The sequence below is a fragment of the Ovis aries genome, chromosome 1 (assembly GCF_016772045.2).
Source record: "Ovis aries strain OAR_USU_Benz2616 breed Rambouillet chromosome 1, ARS-UI_Ramb_v3.0, whole genome shotgun sequence".
NCBI classification, from domain to species: Eukaryota; Metazoa; Chordata; class Mammalia; order Artiodactyla; family Bovidae; genus Ovis; species Ovis aries.
The window spans coordinates 75,308,721-75,328,615 of record NC_056054.1 but is presented as its reverse complement, the minus strand read 5'-3'; the positions used below and the strand labels follow the sequence as shown (position 1 = coordinate 75,328,615).

Sequence of the window (19,895 nt, the reverse complement as noted above, 5' to 3'; positions counted from 1 at the left end):
TAATTTTTAAATATGGAGAAGGCAGTGGCACCCCACTCCAGTACTCTTGCCTGGAAAATCCCATGGACGAAGGAGCCAGATAACGTATGTTTTAAAGTTTGTAGTAAATACAATTTTACATTTATAAAAACCTAAATATTTAATATGTTACCATTCAAAAGTGAACGATGAATTCCATTAAGAACTGTTACTAGGATTTTTATTTATAACAGGAAACTATTGCAATTAAAATTATGTGGTGACTGCACACTGATAAAGTAATTATTAAGACTGTCTTAAAACTAATTTTAATTTTTAGACACTGGTTTCTAGAATAAGAGTTCACAGTCTTTCTGACATGAATAATGTTTTTTCTCCTAAAATACTCAAATGTTTATGTAACAAAGATTTTCCTTTAAAGAAGATAATGTGATGTTTTTAGCCATACAGGAAAAGATACTAAGGAAATAAAAATGAAAGTACACTTTGGACATGTATTAAGTCCAGGTATTAAAAGTAACATATTAAAATAGGAACTATTAGGTATAATATGTGTGTTAAATTGAGTTATTTCAATTACCCATGCTTTCTGTTCTTTCTTTTTGATATATATTGATTTTAATGCCATGACTGGATCACTCACAAGAAGCCAACCAGATCACAATTTTAGCGTTTCCCTCAAATACTTGAAGATAGAGTCCGAGAATGACTTACTGCAACATGGTCTATTTTCTTGGATCAAAATGAATTGTTGTGGATTATAAATCATACTCGATGATGTTTTTGTAATGATTCATGAAACTACAAGGCTGACATTTTAGTGCAAAGATTGCCACAGAATGCTAATAAAGCAGGAAAACTAATTGCAAAGTACTTCTGGATGATGATAAAGCAAAGTATTCAAATAGTTTAAATTCCTTTCTCTCACTATATATAATGCTTCTTAAAAATCTATAAATATAAGCCAAAATATTTTGGTGACTAAATTAATAAGAATTGTTGCTAATCAAAGCTAGGCCATTATAAAAGACCATCGAATGATAAAATTGCTTTTACATCTCTTACCACTTACCAAATGTCCAGTCTTTAATATGATTCAGTATCTTAGTCTACTGTAGGAACAATTGTAATATATAAAGTTATCATTTATATCCTCTTAAAATTGTGCTTTATTTTTCTTAAAAATCTTTATATCAAATATAAAATTATGTTCTGATTTATTAATTTTTATCCTAATTAATCTTGGTTTCTTAGTCTTTAGAAAGGAGTCCTATATAACTCACAGATATATCGTATCCATTAGTTAAATTTATGTAGATACATTTAAAAATGTAAAATAATATTTTAATAATCCTCACTTGTTAGTCATATTCATTTATTTGAAAAAACTAGGCTATTGTGTTGAGGAAGACACTACTTATTTTCAATCAAGAGATAAAAATCAAATTTGACTTAAAAGATTCTGAAATGATTTCCCAAAATGATATTTGGAGAATGGTGATTACTGTTTTCATCTTCCTCTCTTTAACTTTACATGTTGTTTATCAGCAGAAAGGACACTTACGGTAAAAATACATTTACAAAAACTTGTTTTAAAAGAATTAGCTTCATGCAATTTCTCTCCACTTTTTAGTAGGATGGATATTTATATGGGTTTGGTGTTTTACATTCAGGACAGGCATTTCCTTTATTTTCATTTTGCAATATACATTATTTCCTTCCTGTAGTAGATCCATATGGCTACAGAAATTAATTATTTTGAAAAAACATGTTAAATTCTAACATTTTAGGTTCCTTTAGTAGTATATTTTTAATAACTATGAGTAATTAAATGTTATACATACATATCTATATATTTGATTTACATTAATTTTTGAAGATTACTGTGTTTCCAATTTGTCTTTACTGTATTATTTTATTTTCCCCTAAGATATCTAATTTTAACCAGAAAAGTGATTTGTCATTGTGAATTTCTTGGTATAGCAAATTTAAACTACAAATAGAGGTAGATGGAAGTACATCTACTTCGTGTTTAATGTGGTCTTAATTTCTGTGAATTTCATGCTCTCTTATCCCCTTCATCTCTTTCTGCAAGTGACCACTTTGTCGCATGCTTTAACTGAAGGAGAACAAAAAACTGTAATAAAAGACCCACCATCAGCATAAAGTGAGGCATTTTGAGCTCTGTGGTGCAAAGTGAAAGTATAATATTCACTGCAAAGAAGACTTAGAGTTCTATTATCCTGTCATTTATACTTAAAGGCACTTCGATTTCTAGAGTACGTTAAACAAAGGAAGTTTGGAATGGATGTCTCTCTTAAAATTTTGTAGAATCGGAATCCTGAGGCTTGAAGACCACTGAATACTTTCAGCCATGCGCCAAACAACATGGACAAGATGTTCCAGACAAGATGTAACAAGCTATAAGTGTCAAAATATGTGAGGAAAAGCAGGGAGCTGATTTTGTGATTTCGCTTATATCACAGCCACTGAGGGAATGGGTTAGTTAGTACGCTGCAACTTACTCCCCAGTTCTGGAGAACTGTGCAGTTCTGCTTCTGGCCTTGAAACTGGGATTTCCTGCTGAAGTGAAAACTAGGTTTATGTTGTCTTGAAGGGTCAGGAACAAACTAGGTTGTGATTATGGAAGCAGTATCTCTGGGCTCAGTCCTAAATCCTCTGATAATCTTGGACATTGATTTGATTGATAAGAGGAACCTCACAGGGTGGAACATGTCCCCTCAAGCCTCGGTCCTGATGGGTTCTGGGTACATGTACAGGATGAAAGACTCTATCTTTGAATTAATGATAGAATAGTTTTCACTGTTTAGAGCTGAAAGAGACTTAAATGGTCATTTTGTATAATCACTCATTTTAAAGAGGAGAAAATGAGCTTTAGAGAAATTACAACTTCCCATTTTAATACTGTTTTCTCCAAGAAAAGTCCTGCCGATAGTAACAACTCCAAAGTCATGGATCAAGTCTAATCAACACATATGTGGTTTAACCTGGGCTCTGATCCCTGGTGGCTCAGATGGTAAAGAGTCTGCCTGCAGTGCTGGAGACTTATGTCTGATATCTGGGTTGGGAATATCCCCTGGAGAAGGGAAATGGCTACCCACTCCAGTATTTTTGCCTGGAGAATTCTGTGGACAGGGAAGCCTGGCATGCTACAGTCTGTGGGGTCAAACCTGCCTACATATGTATATTTTTTAGTATCAGGAATTTAATCAGAAACCTGAAATGGAACCAATTGACTCACAGTGAAATAACTACAAAGTAAAGCAATGATTTCGGCTTGAGCTGTCTGGTTCAGTGGTCTGACAGAATGTCACAAACAAGCTGCTGCTGCTAAGTCGCTTCAGTCATGTCCGACTCTCTGCGACCCCATAGACGGCAGCCCACCAGGCTCCCCCATCCCTGGGATTCTCTAGCTAAGACATTGCAAACACTGGTTTTCTGGCTGTGACCACTGGCTGTTACTCCTAACATAGCAGAATCGTCTTGGGGGAATGGAAGAAGTGAGCACCACTTCTTACCACGTTCTGCCTCATACTGCCAGTCTCCCTCTGCCCCTGTGCTGGATGTAGCAGAGACCATCCGCCAATCAGACCAGGGAGGGTAGGCCAACAGGGAGGGACCAATCGCTATGTTCAGCTACAGCCGGATTCACCCCCACAGCAGTTCCTGCGGCTCTAGCCTGGACTCCTGTATGGGAATCTGGCAGTGGCAGCTGGAGAGGGTAATAGGACCTCCTGCTGAATGAAGCTGGGTGAATGAATGGATGAGCTGCAGAGTCACTTGCAAAGGAACCAAGAGTGATAAGGAAACAACTCAATTCAGGCATATGCTTCTAATACCTGACTCCCAAACTTGCCTGTGGCATGAGGGATGCCATCTCCCATGGGAGAGAAGAGTGCGAGTGCGGGAGGCCTTATTCTTAATACTGAGCCTTTCTAGGAGCCAGGGCTTCAAAGCACAGGCTCCTGGCTCCTTCTCTCCACCACTCTTTCTACTCTCCACTCTCACTCCTTGTGCTTCTTGTGCTTCTTTTTCTTCTTCTTTGCTGCCTTGCTGTCCTTTGACATGTGCCTTGCCCTCTCTCCTGCATCACTCTCAGAGTCTGAGCCGTCAGGATCAGATGACTTCCTGTCTCTATGTTTCTTTTACTTCTTTCCTTTTCTAAAAGAATTTCTTGTGGGGTCAGGCTTTTCAAACTCTGCTGATTTTGCCTCTTCCTTCTCCTCTTCCTCATTGGGTATCAGAGAGTACTGGGTCCCACGTGGTTGCATGAAACAATCCCTTGCAAAGTGGCCTTTACAGCCACACTTCTTGCAGGTAGTGTTCAGGACAGACTCAAGGGTGATCTGTCCAGTGTAATCCTGGAAGGACAGCCTCTGCCTCTCTTCTTTCTCATTGATAACCTTGTTGGGATCAAGGTCCTTCCCAGTGCCTTGGTTGACAACCTTCAGGGAGAGGGATACTTTAATCCTATCATTTTCCATCTTTTGGCCAATAAGCTTCACCCACACTTTGGCTCCAACATCTCCTATCTCAGAGGGCTTATCCACGTGACAGGGTAAGTCTAGTTTGATGGACTAGACCTTGCTTCCAACAGCCTGGGATTTTGATAAAGGCTCCATAGTCTGTGAGCATAGCAGCCTCTCCTTGGAAAGTAGTGTAAAGAGCTGGCAAGTTCTCCACGGTCTTGGGTCTTCCTGAATTCATCCTTAATGTTCTGTGGTTCCTCCATTTCTCCCCTGCTAAAGCTAATTGAAGTGTTTGAGTGTCAGCCTCTGGTTTCACCTCGCAGCATTGCACAAAACACCAAAACCCAATCAAACCTGCCAATATTTCTATGATCATCTCTATTATTATTATAAAAAACTGCTTCCTCACATAGTTTATCCTGATTGTTCCATTCTTTACTCAATCACTGAGTACTTTTCTGAAACTTATTTAGTTTATAAGCTATTTCTATGCCTTTATTTGAAGTGAAAATACTGTTTCAAACATATCATGACAAATGAACATGGGATTCTCTTCTCTTTATGAAACAGAGAGACTAGAAAGACAACTGATGTTTGGTTATTACTCTCAATATTTACATTAACATTAAAAATAACTGATTTTCACATTCAGCACATCTTCTCATTGGCATTCCCATGATGGAACATCCCCTCCTTTTCTGTGTAAATCTGATTAAGGGGCTGTTCCTGCTGTCAAAACTTCCATTCCATTTCAACAACAATCCTATTTACACAAGGACCTCAAGGTTGAACATCGAAAGTACCTAACCATTACTGAATATTGAATCATTTCTCTCCACATAAAATTGCAAATATGGTCTGAGAGCCAATTTCCCGATTACCTTGGTTGAGTAGGACTAATTACTTCTAAACTGGGTGCAGCCACGGTCTGCCAAAGCAATGCTGGATTCTTCCAATATCAGGAGAGCTCTGCCCACCCAGTGATTGTCTCATACTGAATGCTTTAAGATTACTCATGCTCATAGTAATGCTTCACTTTTAAAATAATGCTAATTGCAAATAATCATAATAGTACAATTTATTTGAATGACTACCACATGGCAAGCATCATATAAAGTACCTATTATCTCATTTCATTTACTTCTGAAAACGTGGCAGGTATTATTATTGACACTTTATAAACAGGAAAGTTGAGTTTCATAGGTATTGTCACATACCCAAAGCCACAGAGCTAATAAGTTCAAGAGCCTAAGGCTATTTTATATTGATGCTTCACTACCATTTCCATGTTTTCTTAAAACAACCAGTGAAGATAAATGATGCCTGAGAAGAGCATCAATTTGGAAATTAGTAGAACTGAGCTCTGTTCCTGCTTCAGCCACTAGCTGAAAGGTGACCTTAAACCAGCACTTTCTCATTTCCTTCATTTGTAGATTTAAGTGATAGAACTAGCTTTAGCCTTCTGTGATTTTAAGTAATCTCAGAGAAATTTTATTATTTTTTGTTTGTTTGTTTTGAGAAAGAAAATTGGAAAAAAAATCATTCACAATAGTAATGCCATTGAACAATATTTCTCTGGTAATTCCAGTTTCTCATCTGACCTCATGGCTTCAATCACAGAACAGTTTTTTTCATATAAAAAGTCCATGTTCTGACCAGATCAGTGAAGCACAGAGGAAGACATGGAATCGACTTATCATGGGTTAGACTCTTACAAAGTTTGAATTTAGCTTCATGCACTTACTATGCAGCATATATAAAAAATTGAATGGATGATATGAAGCAAGGTGGGAATTTAACACAAGCATAAAGAATATTTACAGTATGTGTGATGAAGCATAAAAATACATTTATCTCCCTCCAAAAGCAAAATGTTGGATATATTCATGTGAAACACCTTAGGCTATATCAAGAACACTATACTTAAATACATTTACATACTATTTAAGTACATATATTGACTTAATCATAGCACCTCTAGGGATTCATGATAAGCTACAGAAATTGTTTTTCAAAGATAAGTGAATAAAAATTAACTATAGCACATCAGCAATTTTAGACACATATACATACCACTTTGAAAATCTGTGCTCTTGAAATGTTAACAGTTCCTTATGTGTTTCTCATAATGATGCATCCATATCACACATACAATTACCTAAACATATTGTATTTTTCTAAGAACATCAAACATCATTATGTCCCATGTCAATTTTGTAATATTTTGAAAGAACAAAATATGGTATAGTTAGCTGACATATTTTCCTTCCTTGAAATATTCTTTTGTATGTAAACTATTTACAGATTTTTCTCACCATTTTATGCTTTTCTGAAGTTGATAAAAATGTAAATGATGGCAAAGTGAAAAGAATTATCATTTCTTTCAGCAGTTATTACTCTGTGCCCTCATATTGGTATTGTGTAAATATAGACAGAATGCCACAATTTTGTATTACAAATAACAATAAATAATTGTTCCAATAATTTGCTACAAGAATTTAGAACAAATAATTGTTTGTAAAAAATAATTGTTACAAGAAGTTGTAAGCAACTAGAACAACTTCTTGGAATGTATGATTTTCACACACACAAAAATTTGTCACTTTAGGCTATTTTGAGTTAGTAGACATTTTGACCAAACAAAAAGTGTGGTTAAGTTGGTATCACTCATTTATTTATTTAACATGTATTTATTTGAACTCCTACTATGTGCCAGGCACTGGTGGTAGGAGGTTTTTTGCTAAAAACATAGAGCTGATGCTTACCCAAATCTCCCAGTACAATAAGAGAGACCAATAAACAGTTAAACCAATAGTTCAGTTCTGTCTCTCAGTCGTGTCTGACTCTTTGCAACACCATGAACTGCAGTGTGCCAGGCCTCCCTGTCCATCAGCAATTCCTGGAGTTTACCCAAACTCATGTCCATTGAGTAAGTGATGACATCCAGCCATCTCATCCTCTGTCATCCCCTTCTCCTCTTGCCCTGAATCTTTCCCAGAATCAGAGTCTTTTCCAATGAGTCAGCTCTTCGCATCAGGTGGCCAAAGTATTGGAGTTTCAGCTTCAGCATCAGTCTTTCCAATCTCCTGTAGGACGGACTGGTTGGATCTCCTTCCAGTCAAAGGGACTCTCAAGAGTCTTCTCCAACACCATAGTTCAAAAGCATTAATTCTTTGGTGCTCAGCTTTCTTTACAGTCCAACTCTCACACCCATACATGACTACTGGAAAAGCCATAGCCTTGACTAGATGGACCTTTGCTGACAAAGTAATGTCTCTGCTTTTTAATATGCTGTCTAGGTTGGTCATAACTTTCCTTCCAAGGAAGAAGCGTCTTTTAATTTCATGGATGCAATCACCATCTGCAGTGATCTTGGAGCCCCCAAAAATAGTCTGACACTGTTTCCACTGTATCCCCATCTATTTGCCATGAAGTGATGGGACCAAATGCCATGATCTTAGTTTTCTGAATGTTGAGTTTTAAGCCAACTTTTTCACTCTCCTCTTTCACTTTCATCAAGAGGCTCTTTAGTTCTTCACTTTCTGCAATGAGGGTGGTGTCATCTGCATATCTGAGGATATTGATATTTCTCCCTGCAATCTTGATTCCAGCTTGTGCTTCCTCCAGCCCAGCGTTTCTCATGATGTACTCTGCATAGAAGTTAAATAAGCAGGGTGACAATATACAGCCTTGATGTACTCCTTTCCTATTTGGAACCAGTCTGTTGTTCCATGTCCAGTCCTAACTGTTGCTTCCTGACCTGCATACAGGTTTCTCAAGAAGCAGGTCAGGTGGTCTGGTATTCCCATCTTTTGAAGAATTTTCCTCAGTTTATCATGATCCACACAGTCAAAGGCTTCAGCATAGTCAATAAAGCAGAAATACATGTTTTTATGAAACTCTCTTGCTTTTTCAATGATCCACCGGATGTTGGCAATTTGGTCTTTGGTTCCTCTGCCTTTTCTAAAACCAGCTTGAACATCTGGAATTTCATGGTTCACATATTGCTGAAGCCTGGCTTGGAGAATTTAAGCATTACTTTACTAGCGTGTGAGATGAGTGCAATTGTGAGGTAGTTTGGTTATTCTTTGGCATTGCCTTTCTTTGGGATTGGAATGAAAACTGACCTTTTCCTGTCCTGTAGCCACTGCCGAGCTTTCCAAATTTGCTGGGATATTGAGTGCAGCACTTTCACAGCATCATCTTTTAGGATTTGAAATAGCTCCACTGGAATTCCATCACCTCCACTAGCTTTGTTCCTAGTGATGCTTCCTAAGACCCATTTGACTTCGCATTCCAGGATGTCTGGTTCTAGGTGAGTGATCACCCCATCGTGATTATCTGGGTCATGAAGGTCTTTTTTTGTACAGTTCTATGTATTCTTGCCACCTCTTCTTAATATCTTCTGATTCTGTTAGGTCCATACCATTTCTGTCCTTTATTGTGCCCATAAACCAATAGAGAGAAAAGTAATTACAAATTGTGAAAACTTACACTGAGGAAATTAAAACCTTGAGGAGACAGAGATTAACTGTAGGAAGTCAACTGAGATAAGGTGAATTTCTGAGATCATGAAAGCCAGGAATGAAACCAATGCTTGATGAAGAGTGTTCTAAGCCAAGGCAGGATCAAGTGCAAAGACACTAAGACCTATCAAAATATTTTAGGGATACATTTTCTGCTTTGTCCTTCACTTTCATTAATTACTATGATTCTCAGGAAAATTCCAGCTCTCTGCAGAAAGTTTTGCTAAAGGGAGATGTTTTTTAAAAGTTGTAGTAATTTAGAAAAATGAAATTACTCCTAAAAAACAGCTTTAAGTGGGTGGATGAAGTACTGAATACCTAAAATATTATTACTTATTAGATGTTATAGCTTTAAGAAACATATCCCAGAGCAATGATCTCTGCTTGAACTTTCTGCTAACAATAATCTATATGAAAGATTTGGGTCTTTCCAGGTGATGTGACGTTAAAAGAATCCACCCACCAATCCAGGAAGTTCAAGGGACACAGGTTCGATTCCTGAGTTAAGAGGATCCCTGGAGTAGGAAATTGCAGTACACTCCAGTTTTCTTGCCTGGAAAATTCCATGGACAGAGGATCCTGGTGAGCTACAGCTCATGGGATCACAGAAGAGTCAGATACAAGTTAGCGACTAAACAATGACAATAAGATAGATTAATGTGCTTTTACAAAACACAAAACTTATTCTGATGATTTTCTGGCCCTAGAGGAGTAGCTGTTCTTATTTGTTACTTCTTATTTACAATGAATATATTTGAGTCCCAAATACATGCCATATTTGGGGAAGACAGAAAAAGCAAAAGGTTTTTGTGAAAAACATCTAAAAATATTTTCATGTGTACTCGTTGTTTCAGAAAAAATACATGAACTATCTCAAAGATTGGTTTACTACACTATCCTGTCATATTATACACATACATAGCTGCCAGAGAGTGTTTTACTTTATTTTGAAATACATGGCACCACCAAAAAATTAATTAAATACATTCAATAAAGTAGGTATAGATGTTTTTATGAAAATGAATTTTAATCAATTTTACACATACATTCATGATGATAATAACATATCTACTCAATGCCAAGATAATTTGATACAAAGTAGCAGAAAAATCAATTAAACTGGTTTTGTGTACAAAATATAAAGACTTCCCTTTTTCGTGATCATTCTGAAATTTGTGTAGGTCCAAATGTTCCTGATTGACTAGTACAAAGTGACAGTAATTAAATTAAAAATTGAATTAGTTCACTAATTTTATATTTCTCTATCAAATGATAATGCCATTTATTTAAAATAAATTAAAACTGGTATGTAAATCTTTAGCCTAGTAGTTGAAGTAAGCATCATTCAATCTTCAGATTATTTCTGATAATTCTCACTTAAATTAATTGTAAAACATAGATATCAGTTAAATTTTATTATTCAATCAATTTTAAAATTAAAACTTAATAGGGACTAACACATCTTTTCTGATATTAAAGAACAGTATCCAGGTTTGAAGAAGGTAAATTCTAGAGCAAGCCTTTTGTGAAAGTCAAAGATACCAAGAATTTCTCAGAAAAGCTCATAAAATATGACGTGAAAATCTTAACTAGAGGCAAAAGCTTGAAAGTCGAAGTTAAATTCTTGTCCCATTATAATATAAAACTTTACCAGAAGAATGAGTAGACACTGGGTGCATGAACATGGAAAAAAAAAATGAACATGGAAAAGAAAGAGGGAATGATTAATTCAGAAATATTTTACACATGTATTACAGACATGAGGCAGAAACTTTGGAAAGTATGTTTCAATTTCAATTGCAGTTTGCTTGTTAAGGTTTTAAGCCCACTGCAATTACTTCCATTCATACAACAAATGATGTCATTGAACATGCTCCAGTAAATATTGTGTGAAAGATAAAATAAAGCAAATACTTATGCACAGATAGTGATTCAGGAAAACATGAAGATATGTTAATCTGGAATCCAACTATAATAACAATTAAGGGGATTTCTGTGGTTTCACATTTCACCTTCTGGTACTCATCATTCTTTATTGTAATTACTGGTTCACATACCATTTTTTCCCTCCTCACTAAGAACTCCCTGAGTGATTTTCTCTAAATCATCTGTTATCTTTCCTGAATCTTCGGTAGGTATTCAGTAAATGTAAAAGGAAAGGATAAATGAATGAATGAGGCGAGAGAATGACAAATGTAACCAAGATGAAATTAAAATCAGCTAAGGGACTTCCCTGGATGGTCTAGTGGTTAAGAAATTGCCTTCCAATGCAGGGGACGTGGGTTTGATCCCTGGTCAGAGAACTAAAATCCCACATCAGTTCAGTTGCTCAGTTGTGTCCGACTCTGCAACCCCATGGTCTGCAGCATGCCAGGCTTCCCTGTCCATCACCAACTCCCGGAGTTCACTCAAACTCATGTCCATCGAGTCGGTGATGCCATCCAACCATCTCATCCTCTGCCAACCCCTTCTCCTTCTGCCATCAATCTTTCCCAGCATCAGGGTCTTTTCCAATGAGTCAGTTCTTCACATCAGGTGGCCAAAGTATTGGAGTTTCAGCTTCAGCATCAGTCCTTCCAATGAATATTCAGGACTGATCTCCTTCAGAATGGACTGGTTGGATCTCCTTGCAGTCCAAGGGACTCTCAAGAGTCTTCTCCAACAGCACAGTTCAAAAGCATCAATTCTTTGGTGCTCAGCCTTCTTTACAGTCCAACTCTCACATCCATATGTGACCACTGGAAAAACCATAGCCTTGACTAGATGGACCTTTGTTGGCAAAATAATGTCTCTGCTTTTTAATATGCAGTCTAGGTTGGTCATAGCTTTTCTTTCAAGGAGCAACCATCTTTTAATTTCATGGCTACAGTCACCATCTGCAGTGATTTTAGAGCCCAAAGAGATAAAATCTCTCACTGTTTCCACTGTTTCCCCATCTATTTGCCATGAAGTGAAGGGACCGGATGCTATGATCTTAGTTTTCTGAATGTTGAGTTTTAAGACAACATTTTCACTCTCCTCTTTCACTTTCATCGAGAGGCTCTGTAGTTCTTCTTCACTTTCTGTCATCTGCATATCTGAGGTGATAAAGCAGAAGTAGATATTTTTTCCAGAACTCTCTTGCTTTTTCATTGATCCAGTGGATGTTGGCAATTTGATCTTTGGTTCCTCTACCTTTTCTAAATCCAGCTTCAACATCTGGAAGTTCATAGTTCATGTACTGTTGAAGCCTGGCTTGGAGAATTTTGAGCATTACTTTGCTAGCATGTGAGTAGCTAAAGGCAAAGAAGAACAGGAAAGATATACTTATTTGAATGCAGAGTTCCAAAGAATAGCAAGGAGAGATAAGAAAGCCTTCCTCAGGTATCAGTGCAAAGAAATAGAGGAAAACAATAGAATGGGAAAGACTAGAGATCTCTTCAAGAAACTTAAAGTTACCAAGAGAACATTGCATGCAAATATGGGCACAATAAAGGAAAGAAATAATATGGACCTAACAGAAGCAAAATATATTTAGGAAGAGGTGGCAACAATATACGGAAGAACTCTACAAAAAAGATCTTCATGACCCAGATAACCATAATGGTGTGATCACTCACCTAGAGCCAGACATCCTGGAATGTGAAGTCAAGTGGGCCTTACGGAAGCATCACTACAAATAAAGTTTGTGGAAGTGATGGAATTCCAATTGTGCGATTTCAAATCCTAAAAGATGATGCTGTGAAAGTGCTGCACTCAGTATGCCAGCAAATTTGAAAAACTCAGCAGTAGCCACATGACTGAAAAGGTCTATTTTCATTCAGGTCCCAAAGAAAGACAATGCCAAAGATCTCACATGCCACACCAAAACTAGAGAGTCCAAGCACCACAGCTACTACAACTAGTGAGAATCCTGTGTGCTGCAATGAAGATCCCAGGAGCCATAAATGAGACCTGCTGCTGCTGCTGCTAAGTCGCTTCAGTCATGTCCAACTCTGTGCAACCCCATAGACGGCAGCCCACCAGGCTCCCCCGTCCCTGGGATTCTCCAGGCAAGAATACCGGAGTGGGTTGCCATGTCCTTCTCCAATGCATGAAAGTGAAAAGTGAAAGTGAAGTTGCTCAGTCGTGTCTGACTCTTAGCAACCCCATGGATTGCAGCCTACCAGGCTCTTCCATCCATGGGATTTTCCAGGGAAGAGTACTGGAGTGGGGTGCCATTGCCTTCCTAGTAAAGCCAAAAGTAACATTTAAAAATAAATGAATTTTTAAAGAAACTGTTACAAAATAAATTTGGGGAAAAAATCTAAGGTTTATTAAAAAAAAATCAGCTAAGCATAAAATAGAAGTTGGTTAGAGAGAGGTAAAAACAATCTTTTTATCTCAATCCTGTTTACAAAACGATGGAGAAATGGAAAATGTTGAAGAATAAATTCAGAAACTATAATTTTTTGATGTTTCGAAATGCCTCAAAGATTTTGAATGTTTTGGTAGGGAGACAGAAAAGGGGGTTGACAAACCAGGATCTCCCTTAGGCACATTTGTATTCACATAAAATATACATATAATTTCCACACATATTTACACTCTTGCTTCATATCACAACATAATGGTGTCATTATGATCTGATTCCATTTCTGTTGATTGATCCTTGTAGTTCTGTGGGTCTGTCTCATTGTTGTACAGAAACTTCGTCTCATATGTTTCTTATTTTAATCATTGTCCTTCAAGGAATAAAGATGGGATGTATGTAAGGATGCTGTTTCCACTAAAATGTCATCTTAGCCAGTATAGAAGGGTAAAAATAGAAACGATTTTGGATAACCAACAGTAAGAGTAGCCATCTGTTTCTCACAAAGATATGTGTTTTCCTGTTTCTTTCTTTAAAATAATTCATAAGATTGCATTCCTAAAATCTAAAATTATGATATTTCTCCAGATAAAACTTATAGTTTATAATCAAATAATTAACTTACAAACATCTTGGCTAAACTTTAAATAACTTATCAAATACTGTTGATGTGTACTTTACACAATTGATCCAGCAGCCATTTGAAGACCTGCTGAATGATTGAGCTACTGTATTCCAGACTGAGGAAGTAACCAAAATGAGGAAAATGGGAAGAGAACCATACCAAATGGTGTTCCAACTAAACAGTACAAGTTGGTACACAGCAAATAGTGAATAATTTCACCACTTTTCCAAATCCATATGGACATGGAAAGAGAGATGCAGACATCCGAGGAACACCTATTTCTTTAAAGAAAATGAAAGAAGATAAATTAGGATACTAAAAGCTACTGTGTTAACTGATAGGAAGTTGCGCTTAAATTTTACTAAGTTCTCTGTTATCTAAAATAATTTACTTTGGGATATTATAACTATAACAATGTCCCATAACCTCATAAAGTGAATGAGGTAATCAAATAAAAATAGTCTATAGAATATGTTGAAATACATTGAATTGATTTCAACTGCATTTATTCTTTTTTCAGGTCAAAGTTAATAAAAATGCAAACACACTCCAGGTATTATCTAGTATTTCTTTATGGTGTAAATCCTACAATTTTATACTGAGGTCACAGTTGCTTTTTAAAATTTCAGTAGAAGAGAGAAAACTAAAAATTTTTTTAAAAACATAACATTTAGAACTTATTTAAATATTAGGTCACATACACCTGCTTCTATCATTGAGAAAAATTTTAATCTCATAGAAGTCTATAGAGAGCTTTTGTGAGTATGTGTGTATGTGTGTGCAAAATATAGCAGGTGATTTATTTGCTATTATCACAAAAAGTCCTAGCCAATTTCAGACAAAGCAAGGTATTATATTCTTGCATGGTTTAGACCTCAGAAACATGTCAATGCCAAGTTTACTAATTGTGCACCCAGTACAAATATTGGAAAGCTCAGCCAAAACAACAGAAGTACAAAGTAAATGTATACGTAAAGAAAAAATATTAGGGCAGGTTTTGATTTTTCCTTAGCTATGTTAGCTACTCAACATTTTATTATGAAGCTGCTTGGTGGTGGTGGTGGTGGTGGTGCTTAGTTGCATCTGACTTTTTGCCATGCTAAGAATAGCCTGCCAGGCTCCTCTGTCCATGGAACTTTGCAGGCAAGAATACTGGAGTGGATTTTCATTACCTACTCCAGGGGATCTTCCTGACCCAGGGATGGAACCCACATCTTTTGCATCTCCTGTGTTGGGAAGTGGACTCTTTACCACTAGTGCTAACTGGGAAGCCCCTGCTTGGAATATATAGTAATATAAATGATACATAGATAGAGATAACTCCGATGATAATTGAATCAATGCAACTGTTTAAATCCATGCTGACTTTTGCAGAATATTATAGCATGCAGTGCTATATCTGTCTCCTGTCTCCTCTACACTGGTGTAGAATACAAGCTACAGGAAACAGAAGAGACTTCTAGACATAATTTTAGAAATAGTATCTTAGAAACATGTATAAGTGGTTGTTCAAGTGCAAGGCAAACAACTGAAATTCCATATTTAAGTTTGCAGGGAAGTCCGAAACATTTTCTGTCCTTAACATTGTCTACATTTCTTAAAACCAACACTCCACAAACAAATTGTAAGTGAAAATGTCAAACTCCAGAGTCTTAAAATTTACCGACCAATTTATTTTTAAACCGAGACTACCTCAATTTTAACAGCATTGCTATAATACTGAAAAGGTATGGGGCATTTTCTATGTGTCAGGCACAGTGCTTAGTTGAAATGAATTCTTTTATTTAGTTCTCATAGCCACCCTGTGAGATAGGCATTATTTTTCCATCTTATGGATAGAAAACGGGCACAGAGAGGTTAAGCCATTTGTCCAAGAGAAAACATTAGCAATGTCAGAAACGGGCTTTAAAAAAAGCAATCCGACTGAAGAGCCCTTTCTGAAATTTATTACCATGCTTTGCTGCTTCTCTTAGAATAATCTACCTGAAACATTCTGGTACTTCTTATTTTAAGAAATGAAGAAAACTCACAACATTTAAAAGGAGTTCTCTGATAGCTAACATCAAGATTTAGTTGCTTCAAATGACTTTTGATATAGCTGTTTTTTCCCTAAAGGCTTTGGTAAAAATTAATAGGCTAAGAATTCTTGATTAATGTAAATCATTTTATCAGTTCAGTGAAAATTAATGTTACTTTTGTTTATAAACTGATCAATACATTTCTAAGATATTTTACACTTCACATTTAGCCTTTCTTTGTAGGAGAAGTATTGATAATGCCTTAGCCTGTATGAATAACTCATTTTGAAAATCAGAAAAACCTGTTTCAAGTATCAGTGTCAGTTGAAATTCTGAAAATTAATCAAAATATTGGCAATCATGAGTATGTAGGTGTTTAATTCTTATCTGCTCTACGTTCAAATGGATGAAATCACTTATTCAAATATTAAATCACCCTTTTCACCTGGAGAGCTAAGTCTCAGCTATGAATGAGAAAGGCATACATAGATTGGATGTAGTAAAATTATTATTTTTATGCTGAGATATTATTACACTGATGAAAAATAAATTTATAAGCTACAGCTATGAAGTAGTATACTTTTTTAAATTTATGGAATCTAGCTTAGGTTGAAAAACTGAAAACCACTGTGTTTTTTTTTTTAAAAACTTTTTATTTTGTATTGGGGTATAGCAGATTAACAATGTCATAGTTTCAGGTGAACAATGAAGGGACTCAGCCTTGCATATACGTGTATCCATTCTCCCCCAAACTGCCCTCCCATCCAGGCTGCCACAAAACACTGACCAGAATTCCATGTGCTAAACAGTAGGTCCTTGTTGGTTATCTGTTTAAATTATATAACAGTGTGTATATGTCCATCCCAAAGTTGTCCCTGTCTTTCCCCTCATCCTTCCCATAAATTGTTCTCTAAGTTTTAATTCTCCTGGTAATCCCTTGTTTCGTATCTAAATATTTTACATGGAAGTGTCATAGGTCTAATATACTCTACTTCTCTACTTGTGCCTGTGTGCATATCTGCAATTGTCGTTCATGAAAACAAGGAGGGCACAAGTGTTAAACCTGATTGCTGTCTCATATCCTCACAGCCAATTCATCCTCAGCATGTAAAGTTACATAATGGATGTGTTTAGGGCCTTTATCTCCCTCCCTCGAGTTTCTATTATACATGGATCTCCCCAGGATCACATAGGGGAGGAAATTCTTACATGTTCTATGTAACAGTCCAATTTTCCTAACCTATGAAAATCAGAAGACTGCTTTTCTTTGTAGCTTTTCCCCTTCCACTTCTGGTTGTAAGGTTTATAAAAGTAGCCTGTTGGAGACGTAAATAATATACTCTAAATTATTCTTGACACCTATTTCCTTTCATGATTAACAGATAAATGTCGTTGCGATGCTTGGCTGCTCTGTCAGGTGGTATACACATGGTAAATAATGCTGTTTACACCATTTACGAAGAATATGAATACATATAACCAACATCTGCTGCCTCTTGTAGACACACTTTGAAAAACTCTGAAGTATATATTCACATTTTGAAGGTTTTTCAAATTTTCATAATTATGTATTTCACAGTTACAGTAATTCAAGTTCAATAACTATTCCAGATGACTGGTTTAAAAAAAGCCTTCCTCCCATTCCACTATAATGTTGATTTTAAAATAAATGATCAATTACTTCTGTAATGGAGCTTATTTTTTCAAAACAAAAAAAGCATTTGAATATTTTAAACAACCCACAGATTTTTAAATTTTGTATGTATGTATATATATATATATATATATATATATATATACATTCTTTTTCAAAATTGTGATAAGAAAACTTGACATGAGTTCTACCCTCTTAACACAACTTTACAATACAGTATTGTTAACTATAGATATATGTTGTCCAGCAGATTGCTGTAATTTATTTGTTTTACTTGCTGGAAATTTATACCCATGGGTTAGCAACTCTTCCTTTCTCCCTGTTCCCATTCCCTGGCAATGACCATCCTACTCTTGGCTGCTGTGGGTTTGGCTATTTTAGATACCTTATATGTGTAGAATCATGTAATACTTGTCCTTCTGTAACTGACTTATTTCTCTTGGTATAGGGTTTTTTATGTTGTGACATGTTGCAGAATTTCCTTCCTTTTAAAGCCTGAATAATATTCCATTGCATATGTACACTTTATTTACTTTAAACATTCATTTTTAAATGGACATTTAGGTTGTTTACACATGTAATGAACATGAAAGTGCTAGTAATTGTTTGAGACAAGAGCCTGATTTCAGTTCTGCTGGATAAATACCCAGGAGTAGAACGCTGGATCATGTTATAGTTCTATTTTTAACTTTTTGAGGAACTGCCTACAGTTTTCCATAGCAGCTGTACCTTTTTACATTCCCACCAACAGTGAATAAGGGTTTCACTTTCTCCACAATCTTCAGCAACATTGTGTTTTTTTTAATAATAACCATTCTAACAGATGTTAGGTGATATCTCATCATGGTTTTCTTCTTCATTTTCCAGATGATTACCTGTGTATATTTTAATATACCTGTTGGCCATTTGCGTATCTTCTTTGGAAAAATGTCTATTCAGGTCATTAACCCCTTTTAACAAAATTTCATTATTAGACTTTTTTTGCTATGGTGTTATAGGAATTTCTTATGTATTTTGGAAATTAACTCCTTACCAGATACATATTTTGTAAATATTTACTCCCATTCCATAGTTGCTTGTGTTATTTTTGTTCCATAAATACACACACACACAAACCTGTTAAACTAAGAACAACTTTACTAAAGTTGTAGGATACAAAATGAACATAAAACTCAGTTGCATTTCTATACACTAACAATAAACTATCTGAAAAGGAAATTGGGAAAGTAGAAAATACCTAGAAATAAACTTAACTGAGGAGATTAAAGAAGTACACTAAAAACTACAAAACATTGATGAAAGAAATTAAGGGATGAAGTCACAAACAAACGAGGAAATATTCTGTGTTAATGGAGTAGAAGATTTAATATTTTTAAAACGTCCATACTATTCAGATTCAACACAATCACAATCAAAATCCCAATGGCAATTTTTTTTTTTTTAGAAATAGAAAAAAGAAAAAAGCAACTCTAAAATTTACATGGAATCTCAAAGGGTCTACAAGAGCCAAAACAATCTTGAAAAGATTAACAAAGCTGGAGGCATCACATTTCCTGATTTCAAAGTATATTATAAAACTACAGTATGGTACTGGCATAAAGACCAGTGTATCAACCAAAGGAACAGAACAGAGAGCTCAGAAATGAATCCACATGGTAGTGTATCGATGAATGTGTGCTCAGCATGTCAGTGTAAAGCAGATACCTAATGAGAAGCCGCTGTATAGCGCAGGGAGTTCAACTGGGTACTCTGTAGTGACGTAGAGGAGTGGGGTAGGGTAGGGGATAGCAGGGAGGCTGAAGATGGGGGGATATATGTATGCATATGGCTGATTCACATTGTTGTACAGCAGAAACTAACGCAACACTGTGAAGTAATCATTGTTGTTGTTTAGTCACTAAGTCATGTCTGACTCTTTTGCCATCCCATGGACTGTAGCCCACCAGGCTCCTCTGTCCATGGGGTTTCCCAGGCAAGAATACTGGAGTGAGTTGCCATTTCTTTCTCCAGTGGATCTTCTCCACCCAAGGATCGAACCTGAGTCTCCTGCATTGGCAGGCAGATTTTTTACCAGTGAGCTACTAGGGAAATCCTAAAATAATTACATACCAATTAAAAATAAATAAATAAAAAACATATTAGAGATCCAAAAGGAAAGAAAGAAAGAAATGAATCCACGTGTTTATAGTCAACTGATATTCCACAAAGGTACTACATATGCATACTAGGCATGGGATAGTCTCTTCAATAACGGTGTTAGGAAAACTGAATAT

General features: G+C 36.1%; 1 pseudogene; it reads right to left on the bottom strand.

The window, feature by feature from the left end:
- Positions 1-4,004: 4,004 nt before the first annotated feature.
- LOC114113101 (zinc finger CCHC domain-containing protein 17-like) lies at positions 4,005-8,203 on the bottom strand (annotated as a pseudogene).
- Positions 8,204-19,895: the final 11,692 nt, after the last annotated feature.